We start from the raw sequence: 24,643 nt of genomic DNA, 5'->3' as shown, positions 1-24,643 counted from the left end.
TATCCCATTTCTCTGTGAACATTCAATGGACTTCTTATATGGACAAAAGCATGCAAAACTTGCAGTAGCAGCTTGTTGCAACTACCAGCAATTGGACACGTAAGATCGTGACTCCGTCGAAGGAGGAGAGGCAGTGTTTTGGGGGTGTCTCGGATGTTGGATCATACTGCCGTGGTTAGGACTCGGTGTTGCTGTGGATTTTGTATTGTTAACTGTACTTGTGTTACATTGCATAGGGAGATAACCTATAAGTAATGTAATAAGCCCTCCAAACCCTGCAGTGTACTAGACAAACCGGACCCAACCTTCTCGGGCCCACTATAATGGGAAGTCTGGAACACTAATTGGAATAGGTGTGGTATGCCCGTATGAGAGAAGGTGCAGGGCACTATACTACACAAGGGGCAGTGGGACAAATGGAATATCGACACCTTCCACCTTGATGCCTGGCCCTATCAGGAAATGTGTTGCCATATGTCCTATGCTTTTCCAGGGATACCTGGGCAGGAGGATCCCAAAAGAAAAAGAAAAAAAAGGGGTGGAGTGTTAGGATATAGATATTCAGGTCTGTCTGTAAAGGCCTATACTCTAAGAATTTAGGTGTATTCTTATCAATTGTCTAGTTATAGAGGTATAAAAGAAAGAAGCAAAATCACTGTCTGCCAGTGTAAGGGCCTTCTCTTACTGTGACAGAGTGAGGCCCTGTTCTTAAGCTAAGGCCTTTGGCTAAGCAATGGAGGCAGCCATAAGCTGGGAAGTGAACGGTCACATCCTCACATTCCAAACTAGTCACATTGAAAGAAGATGCTATTGGGCTGTTAGGAATACAATCCTGTCCTGATTATGCCTATCGCCTCCAGAGAAAGGGAAGTGCCTAGAAAATGTAAAAGGAAACTTAGTTTGATAGCATCCTGTCAAAGATGGCAAGAACTCACTTATCAATAGCTGGGATGTGAAATCCTCACTTCTGTATTGTTTTGTCATTATAGTTCCCACTTTGCTACTGTTTGTATAATCTCTGTCTGGTTCTGTGATTGTTTCTGTCTACTGTATAATTAATTTTGCTGGGTGTAAATTAATTAAGGTGGTGGGATATAATTGGTTACAATGTTAGGATTGGTTAGTTAAATTTCAGGAAAATGATTGGTTAGGTATAGCTAAGCAGAATTCAAGTTTTACTATATAGTCTGCAGTCAATCAGGAAGTAACTGAGTGGGTGGGGGTGGGAGGGAAAAATGGGAACAGGGAATGGGGTAAGGAAACTGGAATCATGTTTTGCTAAGGGCAGGAATGGGAACAGGGACACAGGTGCAAGGCTCTGTGGTGTCAGAGCTGGGAAGGAGGATACTAAGGAAGGAAACTGGAATCATGCTTGCTGGAAGTTCACCCCAATAAACATCAAATTGTTTGCACCTTTGGACTTTGGGTATTGTTGCTCTCTGTTCATGCGAGAAGGACCAGGGAAGTAAGTGGGTGAAGGAATAAGCCCCCTAACAGCATAAGAGATTTTTTTTAAAAACAGCCAGCCTATGTGTATGTTTAGACTCATTTAATTGGATGCCTTGCTACAGGTATGTTAGGTGGGCTTCACTCAAGTTACAGGAATGGAACAGACTCAACTTGTGTTCTTTTGGGAAGCCAAGGAGCTCTTGGGACCCAGTTGGGTCTCTGTTTACCTTCTTTAGAGAGATGTTCCCAAGCTGCTCCCCCTTCTCAGGGAAGCACCCTGTTCTCAACATTCCACCCTCCCTGGGTGTGCCTGAACCCAGTTACCCTCCTGACCAACTGTTTTTGTTTGAGGACCTCTGAAGTCTTTTCCAGTTGGCCAGCCAGGTCACCTAAGATGGTAGTTCCATTGTTTGGAAGTTAGACCCATTCAGCTGTACTGGCCTCCAGTCCTGTGATGGTGGGAGGAGTGCGCTGAAACTTTGCTGCCCTTGACATCCTACCCCTCCATCTCAGGGGACCTATATCAGTTGGGGCTCTAGATCAACAGTCATGTCCATTCATTACGGCACCTCTCAAGTGCTCAGCACCTTTACCAGCTATTTGAAATCAAGTTCTTATAAACAGTGGCCCTGGCTTTCCAATGCCCAGAGAATGTGTCCATTCTGTGTCACTTGTGGGACATAAAATAGATGGGTTCTGACTGTAGCTGGCCAGGGGAAACATCCCCTGATGAAGGACAGCTCTCTGTTGATAAAGGCCCAGCAGAGGAAGCAGAACCAGCTCCTGTGCAGTCACCCCTCTGGTGTTCAGGGAAGGAATCAGACATGGCAGGATTGCTTTGGGGTATGTGTGAAGGAGTGGAGTTCCACTGTACCAATCCTTCCTCCAGCTAACTTAACTTCCTCTGTGACTGTGCAACACAGGTTCCTGCTGCACCCCTTTAACCTTCCTGCAGAGCTGGAACATGATGGAGAATAGAGCCTCTGGTGAGTCATTTACACCAGTGCAAGTGAGTTGCACTTTGAGTGTAAAACTCCACCCATCTGATTTAGTAGCATTTGACACCCACTTTGCACAGGGCACAGTACATCTAGTCTCACTCACATTACCAGAAAGAGCCACCTGAAAACTATGCCATCCTCCTCCAAAGATCCACCCTCACCACATGCCTCCTTCCCCCAGAAAGGAAAGAAATAGATTGGCTTTGCAATACTTATGCCTAATTTAAACCAAAACAATGGGCAAAACACATTATACCAGTGTGGTACATCTGCTAAACAGGGGACTACTATTCCCAGCAGTACTCCTTTCCCCACTACACACCTCTCTTCCTCCTGGCCAGGGAAGGAAAAGGTCCTGAGCGAGGAAAGGATTAGGTCCTGTGATAGGGTCTTCAGTGGCCAGGTGGCCTAGTGTCTAGATTACTGGTCAGAGAAGGTGGTGGGGGGGAATCTGGGCCCTCCCTCTCCACCAGGTCCCAGCCCAGGGACCTGTGTAGTTCAATCCCTAAGCAGGGGAGATGGGTCAAGACCAGTTTCTCTGGGCTACTTCCTACTAAAGTCTCTATAGTTGGCCATGCTAGTCCAGTTGCCCCACAGTTGGGGCTCATCTACAGACTCCTCTTGGCAGGGGAAAGCTTACTTGCCTCCAGTGGCTACATTGTCTGGCAGGTTGCTGAGCCACCTCTTCAGGCAGGCTAACAGAGAGCTCCCGCTCCCCCACAAATCAGTCCCCAACTGAGCCAGGCTCCGCTCTTTTCTTCCCCCTCCAGGCCTGGCATTGGCTGCAGGTATAATGGGGTGGGGCTAGCTGAACCCAAAGGTTTTCTTTAACCCCTGCTGTGCCAGGCAGCAGTTTCCCTGCCCCATCACAAACTCTTTTAGGAAGTAGCAGCTGCATGGTGAGCGAGGCGTTGCAGAGAGGCAAGATGCAGAGAGGAACTCCGGGACCTGTATGTAGAGCTGCCTGTAGAACTGTCTGCGAGTGCCAGACATCACAGCTAGGTGCAAATCAGTGTGGGACTTATAGGGGAGCAGCAGCAGCTGGGCAGGGAACCAGGGCAGAGGGGCCCCAAGGAGAGACCTAACTGAGTCTGGCCCGGAAACCCACAAGCTCCTATTTGCTTGAATAGAGACTGGACTGGAGTGACACCCCAAGCACTGAAGAGCCATGACTCTGGATTAGACTGCCCCAGGAGCCCAAACAAGAGCCACTATTGCTCACTTTGAATTGTAACTGTTGAAACTTCTGTATCTCAGGTCTTTGCAATCTTTTCCTTTCCTGCCAGCCCTAGTAAAATACCCTTTCCCTTAGCCATACGTCTGAGTGGCTATTGGGACCCACCAGGGCTAATGTCTACAAGGCCTTGCTGCTGAAACACCTACAGTGCTTGCCTCTGATTCCTGGAACATGAGGCATACTTGTGGCACTCTACGCATTCCGGCAGGGAGCAGTCCCAGTAATTACATCAGGTTAAAGAAGGAAGAAATCATGCACTAGCCCAGGAAGAAATCTAAGGCAAAGTCAACTACAAACCATGGTTTGGCCTCTCCATACTGTCTGGTCTCCACTGGGCCACAGCCATGTTTAAATTCTCCAGCACAGGGATTAAACATGAATTTTTGTCTTATGAGAACGGGTCTCTAATTGGTATAAATTCTATTCTTTAAATCAGATGGAGCTGCAGTTGGGACAGGGCTTTGGTCACCAACCAAGCTTCTCCCAGCAAGACGAATTTTGTTGGGACCTGGTCGAGACCTCCTCTGATTCCTGGGTGCTGGGGGTGACGAGTGAGAATAGCACCTGCACCTGGAGTGCCTTTTGGGCCCCAGGCTCTCAGCTCATAAATTCTCCTTCCATTCCCCTGAAGGCAGGTACCTGAGGTGAAACTCCTGATGTCTGCTGTGCACCAGCAAGGACCTGAGACAAACTGCACCCTCTGCAGAGCCTCTGCCAGGCTGTGAAAGTCACCAGCCCCACAATTCCAGTGACTTTTGTATGCCCCACCGCTTTTGTTTTTTAAATTGAGCCATTTACCAAGTTTAGTGGCTATTAAATATGGTCATTAATTGTTCATAAAAATAGTCATTTGATCTTCACTTACGAGTCATATTCACTACATAGCCATAGGGCTTTCCTGCAGTATATCATTCATTATGTTCATTTATTCATTTATGTTCATTTATTATGCCCCAAGACACTGAAGAAATTAGTGAATGATTTATGGAACAGTTTAAGTGGTTGCAGTTTTTCTCCACTGACATGGCTGCAAACTTGGTCTACCCATCTGACTTGTGCTGTGACCGGGTAAGTGACAGAAACCTGGGCCATTATCAAATCATCACATTATAAACTGTGGAAATCAAATTGTTGGGCCAAATTCTGCTCTAGGTTACATCACTGTAAATCTGGATTTACTCCACTGATTTCTACAGAATCACTCCAGATTTACGTTGGTGTGATCCAGAGCTGAATTTGGCTTTCTGTATATAAAGTGAGCTAAACTTCCCGTTTCCCTCCTCCCCAGTTCTAGTGAATGGTTGCCCTCTCCAGTTCTTAGGATGCTCATGCACAGACTCGGCAGGATTTTGATTGTGCACTGGTAAGGTAAGCAAAGGGATTTCCTGAAACATTGTATTAGACCTTGAAGGAAGGTGTATGTCTTTTAGAGAAAAAAATGCTAGTAGGGGAAAAGCATTTCTATGCCATTCACCGTTGAGGAAATGTGGTATGAAAATAACAAAGCCAAAGAACACCAAACTGTCCACTATCACACAGGCATCGTCTCACACTGTGCTTCAGAGCTGATGGATTGTGGGGAAAGTGCAAAGCCACCCTGGGGCTTCCATGTTCGTGTCTTCAAAGCCCTTTCCAGCTCTGCCCTAACCCTCATCTCAGATCTGGTCTCCTGTAGTGCCTCCCCCGCTCAATGCCTCCACTCTGCCTTTGATGCCAGTCTCGTTGCCCCATGTGAGTGTGGGGAGTGACCCCATACATTGCTGGGGGAAGCTCTGCAGTGGCTGCTTATCCACTGTGTGCCAAGAAAAAACCTGCTTTTAATAAACTGGGCCAAACTCAGGTTTCGTGAGTGCCAGCAGGTGCCACTCCAACACTGGGTCTGCATTAGGCCCTGTGTGTTTTCCTTTAGAAACAGAAAGGTTCCAATTTCTCAGGCAGCTGAAAAGCTAGGAAGTAACCATACCCAGAGCCCTTTGCTGCTGTTGTGTAGCATTATCTTTCATTTCTTCTGTCCATACCTTCACAATCACCAATAATTGGCAGCCCTGTCAGAAAGACCAAGAAGTGAATGGACATGGAGACTGAATTGCCGTCTCATCCGCAGATGTGGCTAGTCCTTTCAAATCAGAATTTAGGTATATTGGCAGGGCAGAGGTGAACACATTACCTCTGCATGTTCTGTAGCTAAACAGAGGACTTCATTTTCTGGGGCTGTCAATCCAGCTGCTTGTATGAGCATTACATTTATTTCTTATGGCTGGGATTTCCAAAGAAGCCTAAGGGAGCTAAGTGCCTGATTCCCATTGACTTTTAATGAGGGAAGGGTGCCGAACACCCAGAGGTCCCTTCTTGAATCCCAGTAAAAAGCGTTTGTGATTCTTTTTTATATTAAGCCTTTAACATATAAGATGTGGCGGGGGAGCCCCACTCTCTGTGTGGCATGTGAGGATGAGCATTTTCAGAGCAGTGCATGGAATTTTAGTTCCATGACTCTCAGTGACTTCTTTTAATGGGGAGTCATGTGGCTCAAATTCAGCTTGGAAAATTCAGGGTGGCAGGAGGTGTTACAGATTGCAGTCACATGTCAATATACAGAAATGGAAACACTAATAGTTTAGCATCAGTAGGTGGCAAACCTGAATCACAGTGTTAGATTCCCTTCCAACCACAGTAATTTAGCAGGGATTTCTGACCAGGAAATAACAAAACGTACTTGCACAACTGAAAAGCTTTTGTGCAGAATGAAAATGTTTATAATAATTTAGAAGGCTTGTTATATAGATGAGGCTTAGAAAACTCTAAGTGTAAAAATTACATGCAGCAAGCTGTAATAGGCATAAAGATTGCAGAATAAAAGAAACAGAAGCAGTTCACTTGACAAATGTGAAAGCTCTCTTGGTATTATAGAAAGCCTAAATGATCTTAATCATATAAACTACTGGCTTGCAGCCAGAATCTTTCTGAAAGGTATGAACACTATACTAAATTATGCACAACTTTAAAATCCTCCATAAGACTAAATAGGGTTCAGGTATTCTTTTTTTTTTTAAGAGATGAAAGTTATCACCAGCATATTGTTGCCATGTTCGATTTAGTTTCACATATGAAACACTCGGTGGGTTCAAAATGCATCCAGGTTTGTACAAATTACAAGTAGGTAATTGGTTTATGGTTAATAATGATCTCAAACACATGGCACACTTCTTTTGCATAGTCTTATCCAAACAAAGAAAAGTATTTCAGTGCTTCAGATACCGTTAGTTTATGGGATCTATGACAAATCATGCCTTTGAGGGAAAAATGGTTGAGTGGGAGAGGGATACACAGAGGTCTGGTGTGTAGAGAGTGGAAAAGGCTAAGGTTTTCAGAAGTGGCAACTGATTAGGTGTGCTGCCTAAGACATATTGGGCTTGCATTTCTGAATTGCTGAGCACTGACCACCCCATCTAATGGAAGCTGAAAGTACTCAGCACTTCTGAAAATCTGGCCCATGCTCTCACCAACTGAGCTCTCAGAATTACAATCTGCTTTTGAAAATGTTACCCTAGGGCAGTAAGCTGTTGCTGTTCTTGGCCTGTGCACGGAATAGGCGGGCAGGGAGGCAACTCGTCCCCTTTACTTGGCAGTTTTTGCTCTTCTTGTTGTCATGAAGGGAGGCGTTAGGTATGTGTGGGTGTGCAAGGCACGGGCGTGTGTGACTTTCTCTGACGGTCTCTGGACAGGTGTATTTTGTTTAAAGGCAAGAAAGGGAAGCAGCGTTGTTTGCTATGTCACGTGTCCTTGCTGAGTGGAGGTCCTTTCCAAGGTGCTGGGCAAGCGTAAAGGTAATTTGTTTTGCGGGGTGAAGAGCTCTCTGGAGGGGGTTTGCGCTGAGTTGACAGCAGGTGGCGGAGGGGGTGGGGCACCTTGGAGGTAGAGGGGGAATTAGCTCAAATGGTAGAGCGCTCGCTTAGCATGTGAGAGGTAGCGGGATCGATACCCGCATTCTCCAAGCTGCTGCTGTTGGTGCAGCTGCTCTTTCCCTCCCATCGCTCTCTTTTTTTCATCCCCACCCGCTTGCACCCACATACACCCTTGACGTCTGCGCAGAAAGGAGCGTTCCGGTCCACTCTGGGCTTTGCGGCAAGCCTTTTGTCCTCAGGCAGCCAAAGGGGCAGCTTCTCTTTCAGGAGCGTGTGTGTCTGAGTTCTTTTCTTTTGGGAGTCTCTTTGTGTTTGTTTTTCCTGAGGGAGGCGTGGGAGGCCGAGTCGGGTGTGAAAGGGTGGGAGTGGGAATGTGTCAATTATTGACGAAGGGGAAGGGAAATGGGCTGAGAAAAAGTTGTGTTTTCAAAGGCCCCTTTCGAGCCAGGCAGGACGCTCCGGCGTCGGAGGGGTTTTCCCTTGCACCACCGTCCCTATTCTGGGTGGGAATCAGGGCTGGGGTCCCAGCGGTGTGCTGCGCGTGCTTGTGGGTCAGCGGGAGGAGGCGGCGTCCCGGCTAGCAGGCAGGGCTAGCGTCGCGCCCCCGGCGTTCCGTTCTTCCCTTGCGGCGTTGTCTTCGTGCCGTGCCTGTTAGGGAGCCTTTGAGCGGTATATGTGTGGGGGCTTCCCGTTGGGTGAATTGAGGGTAGACTAGGCGGCTACCCAGCAACCAGGGCAGCCGTGAGGATGAAGGGATAGGTGTGTGTGGCTTCTTCCTTTCAAGGGCTGGGCACGGGCAAGCCTATAATTAGCCGTTAGTGCCAGTGGCACTTCTGCCTGACACCTTGAGTCACTGTGGGCTCTTTGTTCCTGTCTTCCTTCGATAGCTCAGCTGGTAGAGCGGAGGACTGTAGGTTTAATTCTCCTGGGAATCCTTAGGTCGCTGGTTCAACTCCGGCTCGAAGGAACTGGCTTTTGTTTCCTTTGTTACACGCTCTTCTTTAGCGCTCCCACTCTGCCCATTGCCCTGTTTTACTCCATTCGTGCGAGACAGGCCGATGGAAATCTGCTGCATTTAAAGCACCACTTGCCACTACTTTCCTCTACCACACCTGCTTCCAAGGATCTAGGCCACGGTTAACGCCTTCCTAGGCAGAGTTCCTTTTTCTTCGCCCTCCCGCACTCACAGCGTAGACATGGAGCTATCGATGTCAGGCTTCGGAAGTGCCATTTGTCACCCTGGTAGCGGGGCGCCTCTGTCATAAAATGGACTGGCCGAAGCTATGTCCCCAAGCTGTCCTCGGTGTTTTTTGCGTGGGGCAGAGGTGCCGGGGGGACTTAGTTTCTGGTGGCAGGCAGGGAGGAGGAGAACGTAGGGGGAAAAGAAAAGGCCCTTTAGTCGCTGAGAGTCCCTTGTCCTTCAGGCTCAACCGATCGTGTGCGCTGCTGACGGCGGGCTATCATGGTTGTAGCAACGTGTGCGTTTCCATGGTTTGCTCTCCCTTTGTCCATGGTTCCTCTGCGTCATATAGGTCATTTTATGGAGGAGTGTGAGGGCGCGGTTCCATTTCTTTCCTTTTGGGGCTTTGGTCCATCACATTTGTAGAGCTGGGATTTCTTCTGGGGCAACCGTGATTGCAGAGAGCGTGTAAAAGGCTTCTGGCGGAGAATTGCTAGAAGCGCGATCTGGCGGAATTTCTGTCAAGGAGCTGCCGGGCTATCCGTAGATTATCTGAAGCTTTGCTGTCCTTGGCCTGTGCACGGAATAGGCGGGCAGGGAGGCAACTCGTCCCCTTTACTTGGCAGTTTTTGCTCTTCTTGTTGTCATGAAGGGAGGCGTTAGGTATGTGTGGGTGTGCAAGGCACGGGCGTGTGTGACTTTCTCTGACGGTCTCTGGACAGGTGTATTTTGTTTAAAGGCAAGAAAGGGAAGCAGCGTTGTTTGCTATGTCACGTGTCCTTGCTGAGTGGAGGTCCTTTCCAAGGTGCTGGGCAAGCGTAAAGGTAATTTGTTTTGCGGGGTGAAGAGCTCTCTGGAGGGGGTTTGCGCTGAGTTGACAGCAGGTGGCGGAGGGGGTGGGGCACCTTGGAGGTAGAGGGGGAATTAGCTCAAATGGTAGAGCGCTCGCTTAGCATGTGAGAGGTAGCGGGATCGATACCCGCATTCTCCAAGCTGCTGCTGTTGGTGCAGCTGCTCTTTCCCTCCCATCGCTCTCTTTTTTTCATCCCCACCCGCTTGCACCCACATACACCCTTGACGTCTGCGCAGAAAGGAGCGTTCCGGTCCACTCTGGGCTTTGCGGCAAGCCTTTTGTCCTCAGGCAGCCAAAGGGGCAGCTTCTCTTTCAGGAGCGTGTGTGTCTGAGTTCTTTTCTTTTGGGAGTCTCTTTGTGTTTGTTTTTCCTGAGGGAGGCGTGGGAGGCCGAGTCGGGTGTGAAAGGGTGGGAGTGGGAATGTGTCAATTATTGACGAAGGGGAAGGGAAATGGGCTGAGAAAAAGTTGTGTTTTCAAAGGCCCCTTTCGAGCCAGGCAGGACGCTCCGGCGTCGGAGGGGTTTTCCCTTGCACCACCGTCCCTATTCTGGGTGGGAATCAGGGCTGGGGTCCCAGCGGTGTGCTGCGCGTGCTTGTGGGTCAGCGGGAGGAGGCGGCGTCCCGGCTAGCAGGCAGGGCTAGCGTCGCGTCCCCGGCGTTCCGTTCTTCCCTTGCGGCGTTGTCTTCGTGCCGTGCCTGTTAGGGAGCCTTTGAGCGGTATATGTGTGCGGGCTTCCCGTTGGGTGAATTGAGGGTAGACTAGGCGGCTACCCAGCAACCGGGGCAGCCGTGAGGATGAAGGGATAGGTGTGTGTGGCTTCTTCCTTTCAAGGGCTGGGCACGGGCAAGCCTATAATTAGCCGTTAGTGCCAGTGGCACTTCTGCCTGACACCTTGAGTCACTGTGGGCTCTTTGTTCCTGTCTTCCTTCGATAGCTCAGCTGGTAGAGCGGAGGACTGTAGGTTTAATTCTCCTGGGAATCCTTAGGTCGCTGGTTCAACTCCGGCTCGAAGGAACTGGCTTTTGTTTCCTTTGTTGCACGCTCTTCTTTAGCGCTCCCACTCTGCCCATTGCCCTGTTTTACTCCATTCGTGTGAGACAGGCCGATGGAAATCTGCTGCATTTAAAGCACCACTTGCCACTACTTTCCTCTACCACACCTGCTTCCAAGGATCTAGGCCACGGTTTACGCCTTCCTAGGCAGAGTTCCTTTTTCTTCGCCCTCCCGCACTCACAGCGTAGACATGGAGCTATCGATGTCAGGCTTCGGAAGTGCCATTTGTCACCCTGGTAGCGGGGCGCCTCTGTCATAAAATGGACTGGCCGAAGCTATGTCCCCAAGCTGTCCTCGGTGTTTTTTGCGTGGGGCAGAGGTGCCGGGGGGACTTAGTTTCTGGTGGCAGGCAGGGAGGAGGAGAACGTAGGGGGAAAAGAAAAGGCCCTTTAGTCGCTGAGAGTCCCTTGTCCTTCAGGCTCAACCGATCGTGTGCGCTGCTGACGGCGGGCTATCATGGTTGTAGCAACGTGTGCGTTTCCATGGTTTGCTCTCCCTTTGTCCATGGTTCCTCTGCGTCATATAGGTCATTTTATGGAGGAGTGTGAGGGCGCGGTTCCATTTCTTTCCTTTTGGGGCTTTGGTCCATCACATTTGTAGAGCTGGGATTTCTTCTGGGGCAACCGTGATTGCAGAGAGCGTGTAAAAGGCTTCTGGCGGAGAATTGCTAGAAGCGCGATCTGGCGGAATTTCTGTCAAGGAGCTGCCGGGCTATCCGTAGATTATCTGAAGCTTTGCTGTCCTTGGCCTGTGCACGGAATAGGCGGGCAGGGAGGCAACTCGTCCCCTTTACTTGGCAGTTTTTGCTCTTCTTGTTGTCATGAAGGGAGGCGTTAGGTATGTGTGGGTGTGCAAGGCACGGGCGTGTGTGACTTTCTCTGACGGTCTCTGGACAGGTGTATTTTGTTTAAAGGCAAGAAAGGGAAGCAGCGTTGTTTGCTATGTCACGTGTCCTTGCTGAGTGGAGGTCCTTTCCAAGGTGCTGGGCAAGCGTAAAGGTAATTTGTTTTGCGGGGTGAAGAGCTCTCTGGAGGGGGTTTGCGCTGAGTTGACAGCAGGTGGCGGAGGGGGTGGGGCACCTTGGAGGTAGAGGGGGAATTAGCTCAAATGGTAGAGCGCTCGCTTAGCATGTGAGAGGTAGCGGGATCGATACCCGCATTCTCCAAGCTGCTGCTGTTGGTGCAGCTGCTCTTTCCCTCCCATCGCTCTCTTTTTTTCATCCCCACCCGCTTGCACCCACATACACCCTTGACGTCTGCGCAGAAAGGAGCGTTCCGGTCCACTCTGGGCTTTGCGGCAAGCCTTTTGTCCTCAGGCAGCCAAAGGGGCAGCTTCTCTTTCAGGAGCGTGTGTGTCTGAGTTCTTTTCTTTTGGGAGTCTCTTTGTGTTTGTTTTTCCTGAGGGAGGCGTGGGAGGCCGAGTCGGGTGTGAAAGGGTGGGAGTGGGAATGTGTCAATTATTGACGAAGGGGAAGGGAAATGGGCTGAGAAAAAGTTGTGTTTTCAAAGGCCCCTTTCGAGCCAGGCAGGACGCTCCGGCGTCGGAGGGGTTTTCCCTTGCACCACCGTCCCTATTCTGGGTGGGAATCAGGGCTGGGGTCCCAGCGGTGTGCTGCGCGTGCTTGTGGGTCAGCGGGAGGAGGCGGCGTCCCGGCTAGCAGGCAGGGCTAGCGTCGCGTCCCCGGCGTTCCGTTCTTCCCTTGCGGCGTTGTCTTCTTGCCGTGCCTGTTAGGGAGCCTTTGAGCGGTATATGTGTGCGGGCTTCCCGTTGGGTGAATTGAGGGTAGACTAGGCGGCTACCCAGCAACCGGGGCAGCCGTGAGGATGAAGGGATAGGTGTGTGTGGCTTCTTCCTTTCAAGGGCTGGGCACGGGCAAGCCTATAATTAGCCGTTAGTGCCAGTGGCACTTCTGCCTGACACCTTGAGTCACTGTGGGCTCTTTGTTCCTGTCTTCCTTCGATAGCTCAGCTGGTAGAGCGGAGGACTGTAGGTTTAATTCTCCTGGGAATCCTTAGGTCGCTGGTTCAACTCCGGCTCGAAGGAACTGGCTTTTGTTTCCTTTGTTGCACGCTCTTCTTTAGCGCTCCCACTCTGCCCATTGCCCTGTTTTACTCCATTCGTGCGAGACAGGCCGATGGAAATCTGCTGCATTTAAAGCACCACTTGCCACTACTTTCCTCTACCACACCTGCTTCCAAGGATCTAGGCCACGGTTTACGCCTTCCTAGGCAGAGTTCCTTTTTCTTCGCCCTCCCGCACTCACAGCGTAGACATGGAGCTATCGATGTCAGGCTTCGGAAGTGCCATTTGTCACCCTGGTAGCGGGGCGCCTCTGTCATAAAATGGACTGGCCGAAGCTATGTCCCCAAGCTGTCCTCGGTGTTTTTTGCATGGGGCAGAGGTGCCGGGGGGACTTAGTTTCTGGTGGCAGGCAGGGAGGAGGAGAACGTAGGGGGAAAAGAAAAGGCCCTTTAGTCGCTGAGAGTCCCTTGTCCTTCAGGCTCAACCGATCGTGTGCGCTGCTGACGGCGGGCTATCATGGTTGTAGCAACGTGTGCGTTTCCATGGTTTGCTCTCCCTTTGTCCATGGTTCCTCTGCGTCATATAGGTCATTTTATGGAGGAGTGTGAGGGCGCGGTTCCATTTCTTTCCTTTTGGGGCTTTGGTCCATCACATTTGTAGAGCTGGGATTTCTTCTGGGGCAACCGTGATTGCAGAGAGCGTGTAAAAGGCTTCTGGCGGAGAATTGCTAGAAGCGCGATCTGGCGGAATTTCTGTCAAGGAGCTGCCGGGCTATCCGTAGATTATCTGAAGCTTTGCTGTCCTTGGCCTGTGCACGGAATAGGCGGGCAGGGAGGCAACTCGTCCCCTTTACTTGGCAGTTTTTGCTCTTCTTGTTGTCATGAAGGGAGGCGTTAGGTATGTGTGGGTGTGCAAGGCACGGGCGTGTGTGACTTTCTCTGACGGTCTCTGGACAGGTGTATTTTGTTTAAAGGCAAGAAAGGGAAGCAGCGTTGTTTGCTATGTCACGTGTCCTTGCTGAGTGGAGGTCCTTTCCAAGGTGCTGGGCAAGCGTAAAGGTAATTTGTTTTGCGGGGTGAAGAGCTCTCTGGAGGGGGTTTGCGCTGAGTTGACAGCAGGTGGCGGAGGGGGTGGGGCACCTTGGAGGTAGAGGGGGAATTAGCTCAAATGGTAGAGCGCTCGCTTAGCATGTGAGAGGTAGCGGGATCGATACCCGCATTCTCCAAGCTGCTGCTGTTGGTGCAGCTGCTCTTTCCCTCCCATCGCTCTCTTTTTTTCATCCCCACCCGCTTGCACCCACATACACCCTTGACGTCTGCGCAGAAAGGAGCGTTCCGGTCCACTCTGGGCTTTGCGGCAAGCCTTTTGTCCTCAGGCAGCCAAAGGGGCAGCTTCTCTTTCAGGAGCGTGTGTGTCTGAGTTCTTTTCTTTTGGGAGTCTCTTTGTGTTTGTTTTTCCTGAGGGAGGCGTGGGAGGCCGAGTCGGGTGTGAAAGGGTGGGAGTGGGAATGTGTCAATTATTGACGAAGGGGAAGGGAAATGGGCTGAGAAAAAGTTGTGTTTTCAAAGGCCCCTTTCGAGCCAGGCAGGACGCTCCGGCGTCGGAGGGGTTTTCCCTTGCACCACCGTCCCTATTCTGGGTGGGAATCAGGGCTGGGGTCCCAGCGGTGTGCTGCGCGTGCTTGTGGGTCAGCGGGAGGAGGCGGCGTCCCGGCTAGCAGGCAGGGCTAGCGTCGCGTCCCCGGCGTTCCGTTCTTCCCTTGCGGCGTTGTCTTCGTGCCGTGCCTGTTAGGGAGCCTTTGAGCGGTATATGTGTGCGGGCTTCCCGTTGGGTGAATTGAGGGTAGACTAGGCGGCTACCCAGCAACCGGGGCAGCCGTGAGGATGAAGGGATAGGTGTGTGTGGCTTCTTCCTTTCAAGGGCTGGGCACGGGCAAGCCTATAATTAGCCGTTAGTGCCAGTGGCACTTCTGCCTGACACCTTGAGTCACTGTGGGCTCTTTGTTCCTGTCTTCCTTCGATAGCTCAGCTGGTAGAGCGGAGGACTGTAGGTTTAATTCTCCTGGGAATCCTTAGGTCGCTGGTTCAACTCCGGCTCGAAGGAACTGGCTTTTGTTTCCTTTGTTGCACGCTCTTCTTTAGCGCTCCCACTCTGCCCATTGCCCTGTTTTACTCCATTCGTGCGAGACAGGCCGATGGAAATCTGCTGCATTTAAAGCACCACTTGCCACTACTTTCCTCTACCACACCTGCTTCCAAGGATCTAGGCCACGGTTTACGCCTTCCTAGGCAGAGTTCCTTTTTCTTCGCCCTCCCGCACTCACAGCGTAGACATGGAGCTATCGATGTCAGGCTTCGGAAGTGCCATTTGTCACCCTGGTAGCGGGGCGCCTCTGTCATAAAATGGACTGGCCGAAGCTATGTCCCCAAGCTGTCCTCGGTGTTTTTTGCGTGGGGCAGAGGTGCCGGGGGGACTTAGTTTCTGGTGGCAGGCAGGGAGGAGGAGAACGTAGGGGGAAAAGAAAAGGCCCTTTAGTCGCTGAGAGTCCCTTGTCCTTCAGGCTCAACCGATCGTGTGCGCTGCTGACGGCGGGCTATCATGGTTGTAGCAACGTGTGCGTTTCCATGGTTTGCTCTCCCTTTGTCCATGGTTCCTCTGCGTCATATAGGTCATTTTATGGAGGAGTGTGAGGGCGCGGTTCCATTTCTTTCCTTTTGGGGCTTTGGTCCATCACATTTGTAGAGCTGGGATTTCTTCTGGGGCAACCGTGATTGCAGAGAGTGTGTAAAAGGCTTCTGGCGGAGAATTGCTAGAAGCGCGATCTGGCGGAATTTCTGTCAAGGAGCTGCCGGGCTATCCGTAGATTATCTGAAGCTTTGCTGTCCTTGGCCTGTGCACGGAATAGGCGGGCAGGGAGGCAACTCGTCCCCTTTACTTGGCAGTTTTTGCTCTTCTTGTTGTCATGAAGGGAGGCGTTAGGTATGTGTGGGTGTGCAAGGCACGGGCGTGTGTGACTTTCTCTGACGGTCTCTGGACAGGTGTATTTTGTTTAAAGGCAAGAAAGGGAAGCAGCGTTGTTTGCTATGTCACGTGTCCTTGCTGAGTGGAGGTCCTTTCCAAGGTGCTGGGCAAGCGTAAAGGTAATTTGTTTTGCGGGGTGAAGAGCTCTCTGGAGGGGGTTTGCGCTGAGTTGACAGCAGGTGGCGGAGGGGGTGGGGCACCTTGGAGGTAGAGGGGGAATTAGCTCAAATGGTAGAGCGCTCGCTTAGCATGTGAGAGGTAGCGGGATCGATACCCGCATTCTCCAAGCTGCTGCTGTTGGTGCAGCTGCTCTTTCCCTCCCATCGCTCTCTTTTTTTCATCCCCACCCGCTTGCACCCACATACACCCTTGACGTCTGCGCAGAAAGGAGCGTTCCGGTCCACTCTGGGCTTTGCGGCAAGCCTTTTGTCCTCAGGCAGCCAAAGGGGCAGCTTCTCTTTCAGGAGCGTGTGTGTCTGAGTTCTTTTCTTTTGGGAGTCTCTTTGTGTTTGTTTTTCCTGAGGGAGGCGTGGGAGGCCGAGTCGGGTGTGAAAGGGTGGGAGTGGGAATGTGTCAATTATTGACGAAGGGGAAGGGAAATGGGCTGAGAAAAAGTTGTGTTTTCAAAGGCCCCTTTCGAGCCAGGCAGGACGCTCCGGCGTCGGAGGGGTTTTCCCTTGCACCACCGTCCCTATTCTGGGTGGGAATCAGGGCTGGGGTCCCAGCGGTGTGCTGCGCGTGCTTGTGGGTCAGCGGGAGGAGGCGGCGTCCCGGCTAGCAGGCAGGGCTAGCGTCGCGCCCCCGGCGTTCCGTTCTTCCCTTGCGGCGTTGTCTTCGTGCCGTGCCTGTTAGGGAGCCTTTGAGCGGTATATGTGTGCGGGCTTCCCGTTGGGTGAATTGAGGGTAGACTAGGCGGCTACCCAGCAACCGGGGCAGCCGTGAGGATGAAGGGATAGGTGTGTGTGGCTTCTTCCTTTCAAGGGCTGGGCACGGGCAAGCCTATAATTAGCCGTTAGTGCCAGTGGCACTTCTGCCTGACACCTTGAGTCACTGTGGGCTCTTTGTTCCTGTCTTCCTTCGATAGCTCAGCTGGTAGAGCGGAGGACTGTAGGTTTAATTCTCCTGGGAATCCTTAGGTCGCTGGTTCAACTCCGGCTCGAAGGAACTGGCTTTTGTTTCCTTTGTTGCACGCTCTTCTTTAGCGCTCCCACTCTGCCCATTGCCCTGTTTTACTCCATTCGTGCGAGACAGGCCGATGGAAATCTGCTGCATTTAAAGCACCACTTGCCACTACTTTCCTCTACCACACCTGCTTCCAAGGATCTAGGCCACGGTTTACGCCTTCCTAGGCAGAGTTCCTTTTTCTTCGCCCTCCCGCACTCACAGCGTAGACATGGAGCTATCGATGTCAGGCTTCGGAAGTGCCATTTGTCACCCTGGTAGCGGGGCGCCTCTGTCATAAAATGGACTGGCCGAAGCTATGTCCCCAAGCTGTCCTCGGTGTTTTTTGCGTGGGGCAGAGGTGCCGGGGGGACTTAGTTTCTGGTGGCAGGCAGGGAGGAGGAGAACGTAGGGGGAAAAGAAAAGGCCCTTTAGTCGCTGAGAGTCCCTTGTCCTTCAGGCTCAACCGATCGTGTGCGCTGCTGACGGCGGGCTATCATGGTTGTAGCAACGTGTGCGTTTGCATGGTTTGCTCTCCCTTTGTCCATGGTTCCTCTGCGTCATATAGGTCATTTTATGGAGGAGTGTGAGGGCGCAGTTCCATTTCTTTCCTTTTGGGGCTTTGGTCCATCACATTTGTAGAGCTGGGACTTCTTCTGGGGCAACCGTGATTGCAGAGAGTGTGTAAAAGGCTTCTGGCGGAGAATTGCTAGAAGCGCGATCTGGCGGAATTTCTGTCAAGGAGCTGCCGGGCTATCCGTAGATTATCTGAAGCTTTGCTGTCCTTGGCCTGTGCACGGAATAGGCGGGCAGGGAGGCAACTCGTCCCCTTTACTTGGCAGTTTTTGCTCTTCTTGTTGTCATGAAGGGAGGCGTTAGGTATGTGTGGGTGTGCAAGGCACGGGCGTGTGTGACTTTCTCTGACGGTCTCTGGACAGGTGTATTTTGTTTAAAGGCAAGAAAGGGAAGCAGCGTTGTTTGCTATGTCACGTGTCCTTGCTGAGTGGAGGTCCTTTCCAAGGTGCTGGGCAAGCGTAAAGGTAATTTGTTTTGCGGGGTGAAGAGCTCTCTGGAGGGGGTTTGCGCTGAGTTGACAGCAGGTGGCGGAGGGGGTGGGGCACCTTGGAGGTAGAGGGGGAATTAGCTCAAATGGTAGAGCGCTCGCTTAGCATGTGAGAGGTAGCGGGATCGATACCCGCATTCTCCAAGCTGCTGCTGTTGGTGCAGCTGCTCTTTCCCTCCCATCGCTCTCTTTTTTTCATCCCCACCCGCTTGCACCCACATACACCCTTGACGTCTGCGCAGAAAGGAGCGTTCCGGTCCCCTCTGGGCTTTGCGGCAAGCCTTTTGAACTCAGGCAGCCAAAGGGGCAGCTTCTCTTTCAGGAGCGTGTGTGTCTGAGTTCTTTTCTTTTGGGAGTCTCTTTGTGTTTGTTTTTCCTGAGGGAGGCGTGGGAGGCCGAGTCGGGTGTGAAAGGGTGGGAGTGGGAATGTGTCAATTATTGACGAAGGGGAAGGGAAATGGGCTGAGAAAAAGTTGTGTTTTCAAAGGCCCCTTTCGAGCCAGGCAGGACGCTCCGGCGTCGGAGGGGTTTTCCCTTGCACCACCGTCCCTATTCTGGGTGGGAATCAGGGCTGGGGTCCCAGCGGTGTGCTGCGCGTGCTTGTGGGTCAGCGGGAGGAGGCGGCGTCCCGGCTAGCAGGCAGGGCTAGCGTCGCGTCCCCGGCGTTCCGTTCTTCCCTTGCGGCGTTGTCTTCGTGCCGTGCCTGTTAGGGAGCCTTTGAGCGGTATATGTGTGCGGGCTTCCCGTTGGGTGAATTGAGGGTAGACTAGGCGGCTACCCAGCAACCGGGGCAGCCGTGAGGATGAAGGGATAGGTGTGTGTGGCTTCTTCCTTTCAAGGGCTGGGCACGGGCAAGCCTATAATTAGCCGTTAGTGCCAGTGGCACTTCTGCCTGACACCTTGAGTCACTGTGGGCTCTTTGTTCCTGTCTTCCTTCGATAGCTCAGCTGGTAGAGCGGAGGACTGTAGGTTTAATTCTCCTGGGAATCCTTAGGTCGCTGGTTCAACTCCGGCTCGAAGGAACTGGCTTTTGTTTCCTTTGTTGCACGCTCTTCTTTAGCGCTCCCACTCTGCCCATTGCCCTGTTTTACTCCATTCGTGCGAGACAGGCCGATGGAAATCTGCTGCATTTAAAGCACCACTTGCCACTACTTTCCTCTACCACACCTGCTTCCAAGGATCTAGGCCACGGTTTACGCCTTCCTAGGCAGAGTTCCTTTTTCTTCGCCCTCCCGCACTCACAGCGTAGACATGGAGCTATCGATGTCAGGCTTCGGAAGTGCCATTTGTCACCCTGGTAGCGGGGCGCCTCTGTCATAAAATGGACTGGCCGAAGCTATGTCCCCAAGCTGTCCTCGGTGTTTTTTGCGTGGGGCAGAGGTGCCGGGGGGACTTAGTTTCTGGTGGCAGGCAGGGAGGAGGAGAACGTAGGGGGAAAAGAAAAGGCCCTTTAGTCGCTGAGAGTCCCTTGTCCTTCAGGCTCAACCGATCGTGTGCGCTGCTGATGGCGGGCTATCATGGTTGTAGCAACGTGTGCGTTTCCATGGTTTGCTCTCCCTTTGTCCATGGTTCCTCTGCGTCATATAGGTCATTTTATGGAGGAGTGTGAGGGCGCGGTTCCATTTCTTTCCTTTTGGGGCTTTGGTCCATCACATTTGTAGAGCTGGGATTTCTTCTGGGGCAACCGTGATTGCAGAGAGTGTGTAAAAGGCTTCTGGCGGAGAATTGCTAGAAGCGCGATCTGGCGGAATTTCTGTCAAGGAGCTGCCGGGCTATCCGTAGATTATCTGAAGCTTTGCTGTCCTTGGCCTGTGCACGGAATAGGCGGGCAGGGAGGCAACTCGTCCCCTTTACTTGGCAGTTTTTGCTCTTCTTGTTGTCATGAAGGGAGGCGTTAGGTATGTGTGGGTGTGCAAGGCACGGGCGTGTGTGACTTTCTCTGACGGTCTCTGGACAGGTGTATTTTGTTTAAAGGCAAGAAAGGGAAGCAGCGTTGTTTGCTATGTCACGTGTCCTTGCTGAGTGGAGGTCCTTTCCAAGGTGCTGGGCAAGCGTAAAGGTAATTTGTTTTGCGGGGTGAAGAGCTCTCTGGAGGGGGTTTGCGCTGAGTTGACAGCAGGTGGCGGAGGGGGTGGGGCACCTTGGAGGTAGAGGGGGAATTAGCTCAAATGGTAGAGCGCTCGCTTAGCATGTGAGAGGTAGCGGGATCGATACCCGCATTCTCCAAGCTGCTGCTGTTGGTGCAGCTGCTCTTTCCCTCCCATCGCTCTCTTTTTTTCATCCCCACCCGCTTGCACCCACATACACCCTTGACGTCTGTGCAGAAAGGAGCGTTCCGGTCCACTCTGGGCTTTGCGGCAAGCCTTTTGTCCTCAGGCAGCCAAAGGGGCAGCTTCTCTTTCAGGAGCGTGTGTGTCTGAGTTCTTTTCTTTTGGGAGTCTCTTTGTGTTTGTTTTTCCTGAGGGAGGCGTGGGAGGCCGAGTCGGGTGTGAAAGGGTGGGAGTGGGAATGTGTCAATTATTGACGAAGGGGAAGGGAAATGGGCTGAGAAAAAGTTGTGTTTTCAAAGGCCCCTTTCGAGCCAGGCAGGACGCTCCGGCGTCGGAGGGGTTTTCCCTTGCACCACCGTCCCTATTCTGGGTGGGAATCAGGGCTGGGGTCCCAGCGGTGTGCTGCGCGTGCTTGTGGGTCAGCGGGAGGAGGCGGCGTCCCGGCTAGCAGGCAGGGCTAGCGTCGCGTCCCCGGCGTTCCGTTCTTCCCTTGCGGCGTTGTCTTCATGCCGTGCCTGTTAGGGAGCCTTTGAGCGGTATATGTGTGCGGGCTTCCCGTTGGGTGAATTGAGGGTAGACTAGGCGGCTACCCAGCAACCGGGGCAGCCGTGAGGATGAAGGGATAGGTGTGTGTGGCTTCTTCCTTTCAAGGGCTGGGCACGGGCAAGCCTATAATTAGCCGTTAGTGCCAGTGGCACTTCTGCCTGACACCTTGAGTCACTGTGGGCTCTTTGTTCCTGTCTTCCTTCGATAGCTCAGCTGGTAGAGCGGAGGACTGTAGGTTTAATTCTCCTGGGAATCCTTAGGTCGCTGGTTCAACTCCGGCTCGAAGGAACTGGCTTTTGTTTCCTTTGTTGCACGCTCTTCTTTAGCGCTCCCACTCTGCCCATTGCCCTGTTTTACTCCATTCGTGCGAGACAGGCCGATGGAAATCTGCTGCATTTAAAGCACCACTTGCCACTACTTTCCTCTACCACACCTGCTTCCAAGGATCTAGGCCACGGTTTACGCCTTCCTAGGCAGAGTTCCTTTTTCTTCGCCCTCCCGCACTCACAGCGTAGACATGGAGCTATCGATGTCAGGCTTCGGAAGTGCCATTTGTCACCCTGGTAGCGGGGCGCCTCTGTCATAAAATGGACTGGCCGAAGCTATGTCCCCAAGCTGTCCTCGGTGTTTTTTGCGTGGGGCAGAGGTGCCGGGGGGACTTAGTTTCTGGTGGCAGGCAGGGAGGAGGAGAACGTAGGGGGAAAAGAAAAGGCCCTTTAGTCGCTGAGAGTCCCTTGTCCTTCAGGCTCAACCGATCGTGTGCGCTGCTGACGGCGGGCTATCATGGTTGTAGCAACGTGTGCGTTTCCATGGTTTGCTCTCCCTTTGTCCATGGTTCCTCTGCGTCATATAGGTCATTTTATGGAGGAGTGTGAGGGCGCGGTTCCATTTCTTTCCTTTTGGGGCTTTGGTCCATCACATTTGTAGAGCTGGGATTTCTTCTGGGGCAACCGTGATTGCAGAGAGCGTGTAAAAGGCTTCTGGCGGAGAATTGCTAGAAGCGCGATCTGGCGGAATTTCTGTCAAGGAGCTGCCGGGCTATCCGTAGATTATCTGAAGCTTTGCTGTCCTTGGCCTGTGCACGGAATAGGCGGGCAGGGAGGCAACTCGTCCCCTTTACTTGGCAGTTTTTGCTCTTCTTGTTGTCATGAAGGGAGGCGTTAGGTATGTGTGGGTGTGCAAGGCACGGGCGTGTGTGACTTTCTCTGACGGTCTCTGGACAGGTGTATTTTGTTTAAAGGCAAGAAAGGGAAGCAGCGTTGTTTGCTATGTCACGTGTCCTTGCTGAGTGGAGGTCCTTTCCAAGGTGCTGGGCAAGCGTAAAGGTAATTTGTTTTGCGGGGTGAAGAGCTCTCTGGAGGGGGTTTGCGCTGAGTTGACAGCAGGTGGCGGAGGGGGTGGGGCACCTTGGAGGTAGAGGGGGAATTAGCTCAAATGGTAGAGCGCTCGCTTAGCATGTGAGAGGTAGCGGGATCGATACCCGCATTCTCCAAGCTGCTGCTGTTGGTGCAGCTGCTCTTTCCCTCCCATCGCTCTCTTTTTTTCATCCCCACCCGCTTGCACCCACATACACCCTTGACGTCTGCGCAGAAAGGAGCGTTCCGGTCCACTCTGGGCTTTGCGGCAAGCCTTTTGTCCTCAGGCAGCCAAAGGGGCAGCTTCTCTTTCAGGAGCGTGTGTGTCTGAGTTCTTTTCTTTTGGGAGTCTCTTTGTGTTTGTTTTTCCTGAGGGAGGCGTGGGAGGCCGAGTCGGGTGTGAAAGGGTGGGAGTGGGAATGTGTCAATTATTGACGAAGGGGAAGGGAAATGGGCTGAGAAAAAGTTGTGTTTTCAAAGGCCCCTTTCGAGCCAGGCAGGACGCTCCGGCGTCGGAGGGGTTTTCCCTTGCACCACCGTCCCTATTCTGGGTGGGAATCAGGGCTGGGGTCCCAGCGGTGTGCTGCGCGTGCTTGTGGGTCAGCGGGAGGAGGCGGCGTCCCGGCTAGCAGGCAGGGCTAGCGTCGCGCCCCCGGCGTTCCGTTCTTCCCTTGCGGCGTTGTCTTCGTGCCGTGCCTGTTAGGGAGCCTTTGAGCGGTATATGTGTGCGGGCTTCCCGTTGGGTGAATTGAGGGTAGACTAGGCGGCTACCCAGCAACCGGGGCAGCCGTGAGGATGAAGGGATAGGTGTGTGTGGCTTCTTCCTTTCAAGGGCTGGGCACGGGCAAGCCTATAATTAGCCGTTAGTGCCAGTGGCACTTCTGCCTGACACCTTGAGTCACTGTGGGCTCTTTGTTCCTGTCTTCCTTCGATAGCTCAGCTGGTAGAGCGGAGGACTGTAGGTTTAATTCTCCTGGGAATCCTTAGGTCGCTGGTTCAACTCCGGCTCGAAGGAACTGGCTTTTGTTTCCTTTGTTACACGCTCTTCTTTAGCGCTCCCACTCTGCCCATTGCCCTGTTTTACTCCATTCGTGCGAGACAGGCCGATGGAAATCTGCTGCATTTAAAGCACCACTTGCCACTACTTTCCTCTACCACACCTGCTTCCAAGGATCTAGGCCACGGTTTACGCCTTCCTAGGCAGAGTTCCTTTTTCTTCGCCCTCCCGCACTCACAGCGTAGACATGGAGCTATCGATGTCAGGCTTCGGAAGTGCCATTTGTCACCCTGGTAGCGGGGCGCCTCTGTCATAAAATGGACTGGCCGAAGCTATGTCCCCAAGCTGTCCTCGGTGTTTTTTGCGTGGGGCAGAGGTGCCGGGGGGACTTAGTTTCTGGTGGCAGGCAGGGAGGAGGAGAACGTAGGGGGAAAAGAAAAGGCCCTTTAGTCGCTGAGAGTCCCTTGTCCTACAGGCTCAACCGATCGTGTGCGCTGCTGACGGCGGGCTATCATGGTTGTAGCAACGTGTGCGTTTCCATGGTTTGCTCTCCCTTTGTCCATGGTTCCTCTGCGTCATATAGGTCATTTTATGGAGGAGTGTGAGGGCGCGGTTCCATTTCTTTCCTTTTGGGGCTTTGGTCCATCACATTTGTAGAGCTGGGATTTCTTCTGGGGCAACCGTGATTGCAGAGAGTGTGTAAAAGGCTTCTGGCGGAGAATTGCTAGAAGCGCGATCTGGCGGAATTTCTGTCAAGGAGCTGCCGGGCTATCCGTAGATTATCTGAAGCTTTGCTGTCCTTGGCCTGTGCACGGAATAGGCGGGCAGGGAGGCAACTCGTCCCCTTTACTTGGCAGTTTTTGCTCTTCTTGTTGTCATGAAGGGAGGCGTTAGGTATGTGTGGGTGTGCAAGGCACGGGCGTGTGTGACTTTCTCTGACGGTCTCTGGACAGGTGTATTTTGTTTAAAGGCAAGAAAGGGAAGCAGCGTTGTTTGCTATGTCACGTGTCCTTGCTGAGTGGAGGTCCTTTCCAAGGTGCTAGGCAAGCGTAAAGGTAATTTGTTTTGCGGGGTGAAGAGCTCTCTGGAGGAGGTTTGCGCTGAGTTGACAGCAGGTGGCGGAGGGGGTGGGGCACCTTGGAGGTAGAGGGGGAATTAGCTCAAATGGTAGAGCGCTCGCTTAGCATGTGAGAGGTAGCGGGATCGATACCCGCATTCTCCAAGCTGCTGCTGTTGGTGCAGCTGCTCTTTCCCTCCCATCGCTCTCTTTTTTTCATCCCCACCCGCTTGCACCCACATACACCCTTGACGTCTGCGCAGAAAGGAGCGTTCCGGTCCACTCTGGGCTTTGCGGCAAGCCTTTTGTCCTCAGGCAGCCAAAGGGGCAGCTTCTCTTTCAGGAGCGTGTGTGTCTGAGTTCTTTTCTTTTGGGAGTCTCTTTGTGTTTGTTTTTCCTGAGGGAGGCGTGGGAGGCCGAGTCGGGTGTGAAAGGGTGGGAGTGGGAATGTGTCAATTATTGACGAAGGGGAAG

At 52.4% G+C, this 24,643-nt stretch overlaps 12 non-coding genes across 12 annotated transcripts; all 12 read left to right on the top strand.

The window, feature by feature from the left end:
- The first annotated feature begins 9,687 nt into the window (after window positions 1-9,687).
- Window positions 9,688-9,760, top strand: TRNAA-AGC (transfer RNA alanine (anticodon AGC)). The gene has a single exon. It is a non-coding gene; the product is annotated as a tRNA-Ala (tRNA).
- A 2,009-nt stretch (window positions 9,761-11,769) lies between these two features.
- TRNAA-AGC (transfer RNA alanine (anticodon AGC)) lies at window positions 11,770-11,842 on the top strand. Its single transcript has one exon. It is a non-coding gene; the product is annotated as a tRNA-Ala (tRNA).
- A 2,009-nt stretch (window positions 11,843-13,851) lies between these two features.
- On the top strand, window positions 13,852-13,924 carry TRNAA-AGC (transfer RNA alanine (anticodon AGC)). Its single transcript has one exon. It is a non-coding gene; the product is annotated as a tRNA-Ala (tRNA).
- A 2,009-nt stretch (window positions 13,925-15,933) lies between these two features.
- On the top strand, window positions 15,934-16,006 carry TRNAA-AGC (transfer RNA alanine (anticodon AGC)). Its single transcript has one exon. It is a non-coding gene; the product is annotated as a tRNA-Ala (tRNA).
- A 788-nt stretch (window positions 16,007-16,794) lies between these two features.
- TRNAY-GUA (transfer RNA tyrosine (anticodon GUA)) lies at window positions 16,795-16,884 on the top strand. The gene is given in 2 exon segments: window positions 16,795-16,831; window positions 16,849-16,884. It is a non-coding gene; the product is annotated as a tRNA-Tyr (tRNA).
- Window positions 16,885-18,015: 1,131 nt separating this feature from the next.
- TRNAA-AGC (transfer RNA alanine (anticodon AGC)) lies at window positions 18,016-18,088 on the top strand. Its single transcript has one exon. It is a non-coding gene; the product is annotated as a tRNA-Ala (tRNA).
- A 788-nt stretch (window positions 18,089-18,876) lies between these two features.
- On the top strand, window positions 18,877-18,966 carry TRNAY-GUA (transfer RNA tyrosine (anticodon GUA)). Its single transcript is given in 2 exon segments — window positions 18,877-18,913; window positions 18,931-18,966. It is a non-coding gene; the product is annotated as a tRNA-Tyr (tRNA).
- A 1,131-nt stretch (window positions 18,967-20,097) lies between these two features.
- TRNAA-AGC (transfer RNA alanine (anticodon AGC)) lies at window positions 20,098-20,170 on the top strand. Its single transcript has one exon. It is a non-coding gene; the product is annotated as a tRNA-Ala (tRNA).
- Window positions 20,171-20,958: 788 nt separating this feature from the next.
- Window positions 20,959-21,048, top strand: TRNAY-GUA (transfer RNA tyrosine (anticodon GUA)). Its single transcript is given in 2 exon segments — window positions 20,959-20,995; window positions 21,013-21,048. It is a non-coding gene; the product is annotated as a tRNA-Tyr (tRNA).
- Window positions 21,049-22,179: 1,131 nt separating this feature from the next.
- On the top strand, window positions 22,180-22,252 carry TRNAA-AGC (transfer RNA alanine (anticodon AGC)). The gene has a single exon. It is a non-coding gene; the product is annotated as a tRNA-Ala (tRNA).
- Window positions 22,253-23,040: 788 nt separating this feature from the next.
- Window positions 23,041-23,130, top strand: TRNAY-GUA (transfer RNA tyrosine (anticodon GUA)). Its single transcript is given in 2 exon segments — window positions 23,041-23,077; window positions 23,095-23,130. It is a non-coding gene; the product is annotated as a tRNA-Tyr (tRNA).
- A 1,131-nt stretch (window positions 23,131-24,261) lies between these two features.
- On the top strand, window positions 24,262-24,334 carry TRNAA-AGC (transfer RNA alanine (anticodon AGC)). Its single transcript has one exon. It is a non-coding gene; the product is annotated as a tRNA-Ala (tRNA).
- Window positions 24,335-24,643: the final 309 nt, after the last annotated feature.

The sequence above is a fragment of the Lepidochelys kempii genome, chromosome 2 (genome assembly GCF_965140285.1).
Source record: "Lepidochelys kempii isolate rLepKem1 chromosome 2, rLepKem1.hap1, whole genome shotgun sequence".
NCBI lineage: Eukaryota > Metazoa > Chordata > Testudines > Cheloniidae > Lepidochelys > Lepidochelys kempii.
The sequence above is the reverse complement of the archived record's forward strand: the minus strand, read 5'-3'. Positions and strand labels throughout refer to the sequence as shown.